The sequence below is a fragment of the Lissotriton helveticus genome, chromosome 11 (assembly GCF_964261635.1).
Source record: "Lissotriton helveticus chromosome 11, aLisHel1.1, whole genome shotgun sequence".
NCBI lineage: Eukaryota > Metazoa > Chordata > Amphibia > Caudata > Salamandridae > Lissotriton > Lissotriton helveticus.
In genome coordinates, this window is record NC_136072.1 from 467,797,816 (window position 1) to 467,813,012 (window position 15,197).

The 15,197-nt window shown below is 42.8% G+C and overlaps 1 protein-coding gene across 1 annotated transcript in view; it reads left to right on the forward strand.

The window, feature by feature from the left end:
* The window catches only part of LOC144791363 (coagulation factor X-like), a 231,930-nt gene that overhangs the window by 117,030 nt on the left and 99,703 nt on the right, over positions 1-15,197 (forward strand). The window lies entirely within an intron of this gene.

Genomic DNA, 15,197 nt, shown 5'->3' on the forward strand with positions numbered 1-15,197 from the left:
CTCCCACCCCGGTAGCCTCGGTGAAAAGCCTTGGGGTCACTATTGACGCTGGGCTCTCTCTGGGGCCGCAGGTGGGGACAGTGGTTTCCTCCTGCATGTTCCAACTACGCAGGATTAGGAAGGTGGCCTACCTCCTCTCTCCCGATGCCTTGTTACAAGTCATCATGGCCCTTGTTCTCTCCCGCCTGGATTTCTCAAATTCCATCTATTATGGCTTGCCCAAATGTTCCATCAACAGGCTGCAAGTCATCCAAAACCAGGCGGCGAGACTGGCCCTCGGGATTCCGAGGTGGCAGTCCGCCAAACCCCTTCTTATCAAGCTACACTGGCTCCCAGTCAACTTAAGGGCTGCCTTTAAGGTTGGCTGCCTCACCTTTAAATCTCTTTTTTGTCCTTGCCCCGCTTTTCTGAAATCCCTTATTCGACCCTACTGCCCTTCACGTAACCTCAGATCGCTTCACTTACATCTTCTGGTGGTCCCCCCTTTCAAAGTCTGTAGATCTGGGGGCCGAAGATTTGCCTTTCTCGGCCCCAAACTTTGGAATTCATTCCCCCTCCCAGTTAGGACTTCTGGTACCCTCATTCAGTTTCGCAAATCACTAAAAACCTGGCTTTTCCCACAATCCTGCTAATTCCCCTCTGTTTCCTCAGCACCCTCTCAGCGCCATGATACCTCCGGTGACAGTGCGCTATATAAAATCCCCTTAACATAACATAACATAACATACTAATGTGGATTTCGAAGGATTGCATTTTTTGCCAAAGAAAGAAGATGGATCGTTATATCGATTTAATTTGGATTTAAAGATATTTTAGATTTGGAGAAACTTTCTTTTTTTTGGAATGCTTTTGGAAAATTGATCTTTTTCTAAGGGTTTTTTTTGGGTGTTTTTACTTCAAAAAGAAGAATTAGCGAATGAGTTTTTATTTGCTGGTTTTTCATTTGGAAAAAAAGCATGGATTTGCATTGGATTATTAAAGAAAAGAAAAGAGAAGACATCTAAGATAAGGTGCCCGACTTTACTTGTCAATTTAAATTTTTGCTTATATCATTTAGGGCAAAACAGGAAAGTAATGGTGTACGTAGAGTTAGTAATGTAGTAAGTGAGCAGCATTATCCAGGTAGTCTGAAGTCACACTCAACGAAAATTGTAGTAATGCACCCAATAGTCTTTCAGACATTTCTTTTGATCTTTTAGAAATGCGTGGGTTTAGACTACCTGTTAATGCTTGTAACATTCTCATTTCTTGATACTTTGCTCCTTCCTCAAAGTTTCCAAAAAATTATAACATTTGGGGTGAGGTTTTCCAATTGTATGGTTGAGGGAGTTGTGCCATCCCTCCATGGCATTGTTTGTCTTTGCTCCTCTTTCTAAGCAGCTCGTGTAGCAGTTCCACCACTCCACATGGAAACGTGGCTTCCTCCTGCAACCCGACCTGCTTAGATGCCCAATCCATGTGTCTTCAAAATAATTTAGAGAGGGTGCCATTTTTTCGTCTTTTGAAGTGTAAAAGTCTGATTCTGTAATTGCAGTGTAGTACTCGTCTACACTATCAGGAGGAACAAAGCAAAGTACAGTTAGTTCTTTTAATTCGAATTGCAGTTTGCTATCTGATACGTAATCCACAACTAGGGATGTTTTTTGTATCTTACGCCAAAATGTATTGTATTGTTAATTTTTGCAACAATACAATACATATAATAGTGTATATTTGGGTGAAAGGATGGGGCATGCTTTTAAATGTCCCATCCATCATCCAAATATCACTATTCTCTAACTTGGCTAGATTACGGGATGTGTTAAAGATAATTATCCGTTTTTGAGGGTTTTGGTTGTCATGCAGGATGAAAGGTTCGTTAGATAAAGAAACAGAGAGTGCAGGAGGAATTAGAATATCAGAGAATGTTTGAGGTGTAATTCGTTGTGGGTTACTTACCTGTTTTTTACGTTGAATTATTCGCCTCAGATTAGGTATGATATGCCTACTGCTAGCAACATGACTAGGGACATGCTGTGCAACCTCCCTCAAAATAGAACCAGAGGAGTCATTGGAGGTGCTTGCAATATCCTTCATTTCATTTATGGTTTCTCTTACCTCAATCTCCATTGCAGAGGCAGAGTGGTTATGTTCAGATGCTTTAACGACTGTGTCACCCAGAGTAACTGCTCTGCCTTTGCAAAGGGTTGAGTAATATAGCACGCACCTCCAATGTCTCCTTGGTTCTGTTATTCTCTCCTTGCAATAAATGTACCCTGCATGTTTCAATAGTCGGTTTCCTTTTGCTTGTTATATATTCGGCTGTCTTATCCGTGGACATTATCTGAAATGATAAGAAAAGTATGAAAAAAATATTAGAATTATTATGGTTTGATTTTTGAAATGTATTTGTTTTACACCCTCCTGGACTATCCAACACTTACCCTAGTTTTACACCCCGCTGGAGTTAGAATAGTAATTGTAACCCCTACACTATTCAACACTTACCCTGCTTTTACACCCCCCTGGAGTTAGAATAGTAATTAATACTCCTGCACTATCCAACACTTACCCTGATTTTACACCCCCCTGGAGTTAGAATAGTAATTAATACGCCTTCACTATCCAACACTTACTCTAATTTTACAACCCCTGGAGTTAGAATAGTAATTTTAACCCCCTAGATTATCCAACACTTTCCCTAATTTTACACCCCCCTGGAGTAAGAATAGTAATGAATACTCCTACACTATCCATCACTTACCCTACTTTTACACCCCCCTGGAATTAGTTTAGTAATTTTTAGCACCTAGACTATCCAAAACTTACTCTACTTTTACATGCCCTGGAGTTAGAATAGTAATTTTAACCCCCTAGACTATCCAACACTTAACCTACTTGTATACCCCCCTGGAGTAAGAATAGTAATTGAAACCCCCTAGACTATCCAATACTTACCCTACTTTTATACCCCACTGGAGTAAGAATAGTAATTTTTAACCCCTACACTATCCAACTCTTACCCTACTTTAGCATATTATTTTATATAAATATTTCTTGACAAAAAATGTAATAGTATTGTTTACCTTTTTTTGGATGCTTGCTGGTTCCTTGTGATGTATTTGGATGATCCTCTTGTTGCTTTGTTGAGCTTTCAATTGGTTTGGCTGTAACAACATGTAAAAGATATTGCTATAATTTATTGGGTTTTGTGCGATGTTACTCTGTGAGGAGAAAAAAGTGGTTAATTTATTTATTTCTTATTTTTTTATATCTATTTACCTTTAGTATTTCTTTTTGGAAGTATAGTAGATGGTGTCTTTTTCTTTAGTAGATGTTCTTCAGCTGGTTGTTTTTTTTTCTTGTGCTGATATTTATTCGTAGTTCTCTGTAGTTGGATAAACGTAAAATAGAGTTTATTTTCAAATTATTGATTCTCTATTTATAGGTTTTAAAAAAATTAATTAGTTCATGGATAGAATGCATTAAAAAAAAATGTTATGCAATTTTGACAGCAAAATGTTTTTCAACTATTGTTTTCACAACTGATAGATTATAGTTCAGAATAAGTTGCAAAATTGATCAACATAATTTTTCAATTTTATAAAAAATTGCTACATTATTCCTATTAATTATTGAGTTTTAAATCACTTTAATTACCTTTTAAAGAGATGTCGTTTTTATTAGTTTGTGTTCTTTCTTCAATCGATCTTAGATTGATTAGGTCCAAATTAATTTTAGTTTGCTGTAATTCCGAAAACGTGATATGGTTTAGCTTTGTTAACAATTTAACATTTTTCACAAAAATGTTTTTATTTTTGCATTGTTCATTTCATTTTGATAACACACTTTTATAGAAAGATATTATAAAAATATTCAAATGTGCTCCATAACATTGCATACATTGGCTTCTAGTAACATACACTTTTTGTGATATACAACTCAATTTTGTTTCATTAATTTACTTACTTCTAATTGCATTAGTTGATTGTCAATATTCTGGTCGTTGGTTAATCGAATGTCAAGTTTGAAATAAACTGAAAAATAAAATGTATCTAATATAAATATTTTATAAAGCTTTTATTTTTAGTGTTAATATTCTTTGTTTATTGTATTATACTTACTTGTTTTTTGAGAATGTTGTAAGGCAATTGAAGAGTCTTCGTTTTGGTGTGAACGTAAGAGGTAGCGGAAAATCCGTCTGCTCTCGCTCATAGTCTGTTGACCACTGACTTCAAAATGGTGGCTCAAGTTTATTTATACTTTTTTGTGTGTGTCACCATTATTTTCGGGAAAATATTCATTTTTATTCTTTATTTTTTTGGTTTTGTTTAATAAAGTTACTGTTTCATGTGTTCGTCAGTGTTTACTCCTCCATTTTGTTTTCTGAGGGTTACATTTCTTGTCATGAAAACTGTTGTAGGACTTGTGCTTGAGGAGGTCATAAAATGGTGGCTCGTTTTCAGGATGATTGTTTCTTTTCTGGTTGACTTAGTTTTTCTTCCATTTTTAAATGTTTAACTTTTAATATTAACATCATTGCTGTTTCTGAAAATGTTTAAAAAAAATATTGAATGTTACTACATTAATACTCGCGTATTTATTTTAATACCTGAGCATTAATTTTTCAAAAATGCCCGTAAAAAAAAATTATGTGCTAAGTTGAGTTCTACATTTTAATACACTTACCCATCCAAAACCCCTATTTTCCCTGTATCTCGTGCCAGGCGTTATTTTACAATAAAAAAAAAAAATGTTTGCGTTGTAATGGTACTTTTAATGGTTTCTAATTATATTGCGTAGTAATGGTATGCATAGTAAATACATTCGTTGTACTACCAGACGATTACCGGATGGTGAGACTGGACAGACCGGAAGGCAGAGGGGGGGGAATAGCGATTGTTTTTAAACGGCAACTTGCCTGTCAACTGGAACCAGTCCATCTGATGGGAAGTGAGGCTGGTGTCTTTACCATAAAAATTGATGGGAGCATGACGGTGAAGGGCTATTTAATCTACCACTCACCGGGTCCCCTGGCAAGGTTTAAAGGCAACCTTTTAGAGGGCATCACGGAGATAGCGATGCGGAGAGACAAGTTTCTGTTACTCGGAGACTTGAACACGCATTTTGAAGATTTGTCCGACAATGGAGCAATGGAGCTCCGCCAAGAACTTCAATCCCTACAGTTGGATTTAAAGGGGCAGCTTCCAACACACCAGCATGGACACCTGCTAGATCCAATATTCGCCAACTGGGAGGAAGTCACGGTGGCTTCTCCTGTGCCCCTGCCTTGGACTGATCACTTCTTTGTACCATTCTCTATCTATCTTCCTAAACATAAAGCCACTGACCCCACCCCCTCAACTACCCCAGGCGTAAATGGGCTAGGTTCTCCCTGCCAGAGTTCAATAAGGCTCTTACCGCAGGGGGGCCCCCTGGAGGTGACGATGCAGACATGGCAAATAAATTGCTTAATGACCGTATCACGGCCGCCTTGGATTGCACGGCCCCATTAGGCCGATCGAAGGAGGGCGCCCGTAAACAAAGAACTGCACCATGGTTCAACGAGGCACTGCGATGTGCCAAGAGGGACTGTAAGCGTGCAGAAAGACAGTGGAGAGTGGCCTATGACAGCCAGATGAAAGAGAGATACCTTGTCAATAGACGGGCCTATCACAATCAGATTAGGATAGTGAAAGCCGCCTATTATGCTGACAGGATACTGGGTGCAGAGAACTCAGTTAAGGAACTGTTCAGTGTATATAAATCCCTGGCTGTCCCTAAAGCCTCCACAGGAGGGGAAGACCACTCAGCAGCTACCTGCAATCGTATTGCTAATTATTTTGGGGATAAAGTGTCCAAGATCTACTCCGCCTTTCCTGCCCAACCCTCAGTAGGGCACGAATTGGAGGTATCAGTAGGAGAGGCAGCTGGACAAAACATGCTGCTCAACTTTACCACCCCTCCAGCAGAAGATCTAATTAAAATATGCAGTTCAGTGAAATCGGGCTCTCCTCGGGACCCAGCCTCTCCTAAACGGCTGGGGGATAGCCTGACGACACTCGAACCCTACATTAGGCATCTGCTGGATGTTTCCTTCCGGTCCAGTTCTATGCCTGAGGTATGGAAACAAGCTGTGGTGCTTCCCCTCCGCAAGAAGCCTAATATCAGCTTTGAGAAGCTGGATAATTTGCGCCCCATCTCCCTGCTACCCTATTTTTCTAAAGTGGCGGAGAAGGTGGCCAACGTGCAGCTAATGCAATTTGTGGAGAAGACTAACCTTCTTCATCCCACCCAATTCGGGTTTCGGCCTCGTCATTCGACGGAGTCAGCTCTCCTCATGGCATCCGAAACCATCAGGCAGGGCGCTGACGAGGGACAGACTATGGCCTTGATCCTTCTGGATCTCAGCGCTGCGTTCGACACTGTAGCACATTCCATCTTGCTACAGTGTCTGAACAAAGGAGGGGTGAGAGGTGCAGCGCTGAAATGGATCCAATCATTCCTATCGGGCCGAGGTTTCCAAGTCAGGCAGGGCGACTGCTACTCGGAGCGAGTAGCCTTGGACCAGGGGGTGCCGCAGGGCTCGTCCCTGAGTCCAACTCTTTTTAATCTCTACGTTGCCCCGGTTGCCACCATAGTGGAGAGTCAAGGCCTGCGCATGGTGTCGTATGCCGACGACACGCAGCTGGTCATCTCCCTGTCGCGTGCGCCCAGTCTTGCGGCGGACATCTTCAGAGCATGCATGCAAGATCTTGCTGCCTGGATGTCTGCCAATTGCCTCAAGCTCAACGGAGGCAAGACTGAGGTGCTGGTCGTGGGGGGAGGCCAGGCGGCGTGGACGTCGGCATGGTGGCCACCATGCCTGGGACCAGCACCAATCCCCTGCCAGGAGGCGAGGAATCTGGGTATCTGGTTCGATCCCAACCTCACCTTCGGACCCCAGATCAATCGGGTGGTTGGATCATGCTTCGGGACTCTCAAGAGCCTCAGGAAGGTTCTGAAGTTTCTGCCTATCAAAGCACGCCAAACATTAGAGCATGCATTAGTTACATCAAAGATGGACTATGGCAATCTTCTCTATCTAGGGACTTTAGAGAAGAATCTGAGCCGCCTGCAGGTTTTGCAGAATGCTGCTGCCCGACTGGTGCTCAGATTACCCAGAAGGGCAGCCTCCAAAGCGGCGCTCCAAGCCCTGCACTGGCTCCCGGTGAGAAGCAGGGTGGAATTCAAAGCACTCTGCACCTGCCACCGGATTGTCAATGGTAAGGCCCCCCTTCCATTGCAGGGACTGCTGACACAATACGAGCCTTCCCGTTCCCTAAAATCTTCCGGCACGTGGCTCCTGTCTATTCCCAAGGTGTCTAAAGCTTTGCTGTTATCTTTGGAGTGTGCCGGGCTGAGCGTGCAGGGATCCACATTGCTTACAGCCAACTTCTCGCGGAACCCGCTCCGCGGGTCCCGCATCGCTGGGATCGTCTGGTTGTTGCCTCAGGAGTTGCCTGTTTCCTGAGAGGTGGGTCGTAGGAGCTGCAGGGCTGCGAGCAGAGAGCGGGGGCTGGGACTACCTATCCCAGAAGCGCCTGCCGCCCAGATTAACAGCACCTGGGCTGCTCTCCCTGCGGACCCCTCCCCTTTATCACAGACCTACAAATTGACTAGACCAGCGACGCAGCGCGGGAGCGCGCGGGAGCGACCGGGAGAAGCCCGGGACAAGGGCGGGACCATTTGTGGCCGTTCGTGACCCGGAGTGACCGGACCGGGCCACCCCTCTAACTTGTGTGCGTCCCCATCCCTAAGGACTATGGCCGGCAGAGACAATAGGATTAAATCCTCCTTGACTGGCAGCTTGTCAACCGCCGGAGGTATGGAAAAATTCCTCATTAGGGCCAATAACATAATAGACAAGGAGATAGTCATATTGGAAAAGCGTTTATCTACTGAACTTATTTCCCTTAAACGATCATCCATAGGACCCCTTGCTAACGCCAAAACGCCCACTAGAGATAGTAATCAGTCTGCTATTGCGGATAAAATATCCCCGCCCATAGAAGACCCTAGCCACTTAGCTACCCCGGTTATATCAACGGATATTGTTGCTGACCCTACCTGTGTATTCATAAGTGAAAATGCCTCCATTTTATCTTATCCTGATGTGAGTACTACTGAGTCTAAGAGCCGTGGGGAAAGAGAGGGTGCCGTGAGGAAACGGAAAAGAGTGTACAATAAAAAAGAAGTTAAAACGGGAAGGGCTACAAAAACTGCTAAAGTACGGGAGGAACCACCACCCCAGACCACATTTACCCTCCGTGATGCTCAATTCCCGAATAGAGAAATATCCATGGAATGGGCCGTGGCACTACTTAAATCAATCATATCCCCATTAGAGGCTAAACTGGATAGGCTTTGCTCCAGAATATCAAATGTAGAGAAAACATCTGCCGCCATCCTAGCCACCCTTGGTAACCTTCAGAACCAACACACCCCAACGACTACCATAACCCCTGCTATTCCCGCTCCTCCCAATCCGGTTTTGAATCAACCTAATATCCCCCCACCTAATATCTGTATACCACCCCTTATCCAATCCCAGCCCAATAATTTAACAACTGACAATGGGGCGAGTCAACAACCAAGCCAAATTAACCCACCAGACCATATGGCCGGGGGGACCCAGGGAGTACCAAGCGAGGCATTTAATACCCCTAGACCCAGGTGGCCTGATTTACCACCGGAGGCTAACCGGTTAACTGTCATCTTAGCCGGAGTACCACCACTAGAAACAGGGGAATCAGAAACCTTTAGCTCCTTGAAGAATAAAGTTATAAAATGGCTCAATTGGAATAGACCGCTCCCGGGCCACCTGCACAATGAGATAATTATGGTAAGGAGGGTCCCCTGGATAGGCAAGACCCCTAAAAACATCAATGGGGACTGCCTAACCGTTAGTTTTAGAGACCCTCGCACAGTATCCCATATATGTGCAGGTTTTAACAGGTCCTTCGATTCAACGATCCAGACCCTTCCCGTTTCCTATTTTTTCCCACCAACCAATATCCGCCACCAACAAAGAAGAGGGGATTGGTCCGTTGTGGAACGGAGGGGCAGACAACGAGCATATGATGCTAGACCACCAAGACTACCCCAATACGCACCCCAATTTCACTCCTTCATGGATCCTAACCGCTATGGTTGCTTAGATGGCCTAGAGGGGGTAGACTGACTACACCCTGTCTCTCGCTCTCTGAAGCCGACTAACACTCAGGCTAAACCCGATGTTCCGCCCATGGTCCATTTAACCACCCCTAACGAAGCTATTCCCACTAATTTGGCCCAGATTACACCCGTTACAACCCCCATCATACAATGTTCTGAAATCACCCCCATCACCCCTACCCCAGCTACCCCCACTGTACCGGAATTGATTCCGCTAGATATGACTTGTATTACACCCTCTGTCTCAACTATCCATATTAATACAGGTATGGACCAAAGGGCCAAGGGTTATTCATTGATGAGCTGGAACATTGCCGGGTGGCGGCAGAAGGTTTCAGCACTGGGTTGGAGGGAACTCATTGTGGTTCATGATATCCTATGTCTGCAGGAAACGTGGTCAGTGGAAGATATTGCCTTTGATGGTTTTGTTGCTTATAACTGTAATGCGGTGGAATCTGCAATGGGGAGGGCCAAAGGGGGATTGTTGATTTTACTCTCTGTACACCTACCTTTACGAGTAAGAAAAAGCCATATTGTGGGGTCCCATTCGCAAATTTTGGAAATTCTGGTAGGCAGGGACCAAAACCTATTGTTGATTAACCATTATAATAATACCTTTGACCCCTCCAGCACCACTGTAGTAGACGAACTTGAATCGGCTCTGGATTCTATTCTTTGTAAAACAACTGTATCTTATGATATTGTTTGGGGTGGAGATTTTAATATTAGAACTTGCCCTCTCTCATATTCTACTACCTGTGGTTATGATGGGGAAAATGGGGAAAATTTACTCCACTTTTTACACTCTCCATGTGGCACTTCCCTTAACAATTTGATGTTAAAAATTGATATATCAATCCACCAACATGCACCTGATAAGGAGGGTAATCTGGCACCTACCTTCACGGGGAGAAAGACCACCTCCATTATTGATTTCCTGATCATTTCCAACCGGGTAGCTCCCCATTGTTCGGTTACCCAGATCTTAGATCACGACCTGAGTGACCACAATGCACTTACCATGGTCTTATATTATGAGCTCCATAGGGATGTATTTTCTGGTAGGGTAGTCGATGACATTACGCCATGTAGACCTAACGGGACCCGCATAAAGTGGAGTGGGGAAAAAGCAGAGAATTTAAATCGCAGGGTGGTGAAAGCTGGCCTAAATATGATATTCAGTTGCCTGGAAACGGAAGCCCCCGCAGCACAATCAATAAATAACTTTGAGAATTTGGGTATCATAATCAAGCAAACACTCACCTCAAAGAAGGCCAAATCCGGACAGGCCACACAGGGCTGGTTCAACCAAGCTTGTACAAGGGCACTAAAATCCCTTAAACTTGCCCTTTCAAGCACCCCGAGAGACAGGGATGCGGTTAAATCCCTGAGGGCTGATTATAAAAATGCGCTCGAAACCAGGAAACAAGAACTTAGAGAAATAGCCTGGGAAGATTTGAGTAAAGCCGCAGCCCTCCGGGACAGTAAACTGTTCTGGGATACCATCAATAGCCCATTCCTGCAAAAAGAGGAATTCCCTGTCCTCACTGCCCAAGTTAATGAAGAGGGATGGATGGCCCACTTTTCAGGGATCTTCGATCCAACTGGAGAGTCTTTAGCCAGTGATAACACCATTTGCACTACCCTAGTTGAACCCCCGAGAATAACGACCGATGAGGTGGATTTGGCTATAAGGAATAGTAAAGGGGGAAAAGCCCCCGGCCCAGACGGGGTGCCGATCGACCTATACAAATATGATCCAGCCCTCTGGAGTCCATTATTGACCATAGCCTTTAATGCTGCTATGGATAACAGGACCCCTTCCACGTGGGGTGAATCCATTATCATTCCAATCTATAAAAAGGGGGATAGAGGAGAGGCCAAGAACTACCGCCCTATCTCCCTTTTGGATTCCTCACTAAAAATCTTGAGTAGGGTCCTGTTAGCACGCTTGGAAGATTGGGCCTTAGATAATAACATTCTTGCCCCATCCCAATACGGCTTTAGAAAGGGCCTTGGTACGATCGACCAGTGTATTAACTTGAACCTTTTAATAGGGAAGTATACCAAGGCCAAGCCGGGATCACTATTTCTGTGCTTTGCAGATCTTTCAAGCGCATTCGATCTGGTCGACCATGCCTTGTTATGGACAACTCTGCTGGGTATGGGAGCCCCCCCCGATATTATCTATTTCTTGGCCACACTTTATTCTAACCTATCCGCCCAAATTCGTTACGGTCCTGAGGGTGAGTGCACACGGAAGATCAGAGTAAGATCTGGCATTCGACAGGGCTGCGTATTAGCCCCGTTGCTTTTTTCCCTCTTCATTAACTCGATGGAACAAGAACTAAAGCAAATTCATGCTGATGCCCCCCAAGTAGGAGGCACCCCTATACCGGTATTACTGTATGCCGATGATACAGTTCTTCTCTCTAGGACCCCTATAGGCCTACAAAAATTGATGGATGGGTTTTATGATTTTATATTGAAAAGGAAACTCAAAATTAATAATTCTAAAACGTTTGTCATGGTGTGTGGGAAAAAGTTGAAACTTTTTAAACCTTTTTCTTTTAAGGAAAACCATATTGCAACTGTCACAAATTTTTGCTATTTGGGAGTCACATTTAACGACAGAGGATCATGGGCCCCTGAGGAAACAAATGTCAAAGCGAGAATGGGGAAAGCATCCTTAGGCGTCTTCCGCTTTGCTTCCAAAGTAGGAAGCCGCCGTATTGCTGATATGTTGACTATATACAAGCACAGATGTACTTCGATAGCATTGTATGGCTCGGGGGTATGGGGACATTGCAATGCCAAGGCCCTGCAGACTGAAGAAAACAAGTTCATTAAACGGCTGCTTTGCCTCCCCACCTCGGCATCTACTGTTCTAACCCATTCGGAACTAGATCTGGATTACCTGTCCGACCTCACTGGGTTAAGGCCACTGTTGGTATGGAAATCCATTTTTACCAAGTCGGAAACAACATTCACCAAAGATATTATCAAAGACTGTTTGCTCTTGGATAAAGTTTCAAGTATTCCATGGTTAAAATATGTAGTTATGACTGTTAAAGACCTGTTTGACATGGACCTAGGAAATGACCCTACCAGTCTGAACACTCTAGACAAACAGGAACTAAAAAATGTCTATCTTAGGGCGAAATCGGATGTGCGAAGTTATGCTACTAGAGAATATTCCACACATATTTTCCACCTGTCCCTGAATGATGATAGCCGGGGTATCCCAATGTACCTTAAAGTTATCCACAGACAGTCCCACCAGTTTGTTCTTTCAAGGCTAAGATTAGGTTTAGTGCATAACTTGGTTGCTTTCCCGATTATGAAATCTCATCCAGTCACCCCATGTCCATGTGACGGCTCTTCAAAACAAAGTACAATGCATTTTTTATTACTCTGTCCTCTGTATAAAGCACAACGCATCTGTTTCCTCAAGCCTATGTTCCTTAAATATAACATGTGTACTACTGATAGCGCTCTGAGGCTTCTTTTTTCACTTTCAAGCCCAGATATCTGTTTTTATACTGCCACTTTTATTCTGAAATCTATTAGAGCTAGACTTAGCATGGTTTTCCTGTAATTTTATGTGTAGCAATTCCCACAACATGTGACAATGTTATTTCTGTCTCTGTATTCTGAGTACCATGTGTATGTAATGTTTTAAATTGTATACTTTTATGATGTTTTTTAAACATTCGAATAAAGTTATAAACTGAACTGAGGTGTCTAAAGCTCGGATGGGCGGAAGATCCTTTAGGTATCTGGCTGCGTCAAGCTGGAATAAACTTCCTGTGGCGCTGCGTCTAGCACCATTAGAACTCATCTTCAGAGCCAAGTTAAAAACATTATTATTTACCCGGTAACAGGTTTCCGCCTAGTACTTCTCCCACAGCACTCGCTCCTTAGCGCGGGGACACGCCGTTGTGCGTCACCAAGCGCTTTATAACACCCCCTATTATTATTATTATTTTTTGTAATGGTTTTTGCGCTGTGAAAAATGCGTTGCAATGGCATGCGTTGTAATACCATGCGTTGTAACGTCATTCATTCTCTTTGTTATGACATAATTCACAAATCAAAGCACCCTTGCTGGGAGCCCTCAAGATCAAGCTCTTTGCAGACAATATAATCTTATACTTGGCTGCAGAGAAGCAAAATATCTTGAATGTCTTTAAAAAAATTAAATATTTTTCGGATTTGGGGGGATACAGGAATAATCATTCCAAATCTGAGATTTTACTTTTTAATTGCTCTGACTACGTTCTTCCATTTGATATGCTTAATCAGGATTGTACAACGGGTTCAATTAGATATTTAGGGATATATGTGTCACATGATTGCTCGCAGCTATATCAGCTCAATTATGAATCTACTCTCTTTAAGGCTAGAAATCTCCTAAAACAGTTTTAGGCCTTACCAATCTCTTTGATAGGGAGAATTGCTGTTATAAAAATGATGATTTTACCTCTATTTCTTGTTATCTTTTCAAATGTATTAATCAAAGTTTCTTCCGAGCTTTTTTATGAGTTAAACCAAATGTTACGCTATTTTGTCTGGTCTGATAAGAAACCTCGTACAAAACTTGATACTTTACAATTATCTATTCAAGAAGGTGGCATTACACTTGCCCACCTTAAAAAGTATTATCAGGCAGAATTTTTTGATGGGGGTACAAGATCAGTCACCAGACGCGACCTGGGAGGCAACTTCTAGTTGAAACAAATGCATCTAGAATCTGGCACCCAGCTTGTACCATTTATTAAAATTCCTAAGCTCCCTAGGCTTAGCAGATATAAGACATCCCACAGTATTTCTGATAGATTCTTCCAAATGAAGGAGGAATATCAGTTTATAGCCTTCCATCCTGAAATTTCGATTGTACATAGTAGCGGGAAAGGCCTCCATATAAGCCAGATAAGTATAACAACTTAGGAAAAGGTGGGGATACATTGCTTTAAGGATGTTCTTATAGAAGGTGCAATGGAATCTTGGAATCAAATTAAATTGACTAACCTCTTCATAATTGTTTTTCCTTTTTTCAATTCCGGAATTTCTTGAGTAACTTTCAATTCCCCCCAGATGCTCTGGCAAATCTGATTAGCCTAACCTATTATGTGAAAGAGACCGGAGGGATAGGAAACGGGTACCAGATTTTGCTGGATTAATAACATGCAAAAGTCGTACCACAAGCACTACAAAAGATTCAAAGTTCTGTAGGCTGCAAGGTAGATATGCAAACATGTATCGTGGCACTTAAAGTGATGAGGGGGGCCAATTTCAAAAGCATGGTTTTTCTTAGCAAGTGGCAACTTTATTATACCCCATGTCGTCTCCATAAAATGTACCTTTCTGTTTCGGGAGCATGATTTAGATGTAATTGCTCCAATGGGGTCTGGTTTCATATTTGCTTTTTTTCATGTCCAGCTTTAATTGAATTTTGGAAGCAAACTTTCCAATGGCTTAGCAACAAGATCCAAATAAACTTATCCCCTGAATCGAATACTGTCCTCTTAGGAATTAGCAATACACTGAATGTATCCACTCAACAGAAACAGTATGGGGCAGATTTATGAAGGCCTTGTGCCGCCGGTGCGTCACTTTTAACATGGGAAAAAGTGACGCACCGGCGGCGCAGGGCCTTCATAAATCTGCCCCTATATTTTTATTGCATCACTTGTTGCTAAGTCTCTGATCCTGCAAAAATGGAAAGTGGCTGAGCCCCCATCATTTTCCCAATGGCTACATCAAGATATCTCGAATTGAGGCAAAGGAAACACTATATTTGCAAAGAGTGGGAGCTTTAGGCAAATTCTTTAAAATCTGGGGTGGGATGTAGGTTTATGCTCATTTATATCTTTGGAAAGGCAGCATTAACTGCTAGCAACGTTGTGCTTATATAGGCTTTTTATTCATGGAAAGTTGACAACTATTTATCATCCATCATGTATATCAATGATACAACTATATTAGTATTTTGATAAATT